Source organism: Rousettus aegyptiacus, unplaced genomic scaffold (assembly GCF_014176215.1).
Source record: "Rousettus aegyptiacus isolate mRouAeg1 unplaced genomic scaffold, mRouAeg1.p scaffold_m13_p_4, whole genome shotgun sequence".
Classification (NCBI taxonomy): domain Eukaryota; kingdom Metazoa; phylum Chordata; class Mammalia; order Chiroptera; family Pteropodidae; genus Rousettus; species Rousettus aegyptiacus.
Window position 1 is genome coordinate 128939135 of NW_023416307.1, and position 872 is coordinate 128940006.

Sequence of the window (872 nt, forward strand, 5' to 3'; positions counted from 1 at the left end):
ATATATGGGCAAAGAATTTTCAACAAAAAAGCCAAAAAACATACAGTGGAGAAAGGAAAGCCTCTTCAATAAATGATGCTGGGAAAACAGGAAAGCCACCTGCAAAAAAATGAAACTAGACTGCTATCACCACATACCAAAATTAACTCAAAATGGATTAAGACCTGAATATAAGACCTGAAACAATAAAATGCATAGAAGAAAATATAGGAACTATAATCAAGGACCTTGGACTTAAAATGGATTTTATGACTTTGACCTCAAAAGTGAGGGAAGTAAAAGCTAAAATAAATAAATGAGACTACATCAAACTAAAAAGCTTCTGCTCAGTCTACAACCATGCCACCCTGAATGTGCTCAATCTCGTCTGATCTCAGAAGCTAAGCAGGGTCAGGCCTGTTTAGTGCTTGCATGGGAGACCACCTAGGAATACCAGGTGCTGTAGGCATTAGAAAATAAAAAACAAACAAACAAACAAATAAATAGTTTCTGCTCAGCAAAAGAAATCATCAACAAGGTAAAGAGACAACCATCCAAATGGGAAAATATATTTGTAAGCAATGCCTCAGATAAGGGCCTAATATCCAAAATAGACAAAGAACTCATACAACTCAATAACAACAAAAAAACAAATGATCCAATCAAAAAATGAGCAGAGGACACTTCTCCCTAGAGGACATACAAACAGCCAACAAATATTTGAAAAGATACTCAACATCGCTAGCTATTATGGACATGCAAATCAAAACCACAATGAGATACCATCACACCTGTTAGAATAGCTATAATCAACAGGACAAGTTGCATTGGAATAATCAGTGAGGGAGACAGGAAAGGGCCAGAATAGGGCCTGATCTGCAGGAATCACTTCT

General features: G+C 36.7%; 1 pseudogene; it reads left to right on the forward strand.

The window, feature by feature from the left end:
• Positions 1 to 329: 329 nt before the first annotated feature.
• Positions 330 to 448, forward strand: LOC118601949 (annotated as a pseudogene).
• The last annotated feature ends 424 nt before the right edge of the window (positions 449 to 872 follow it).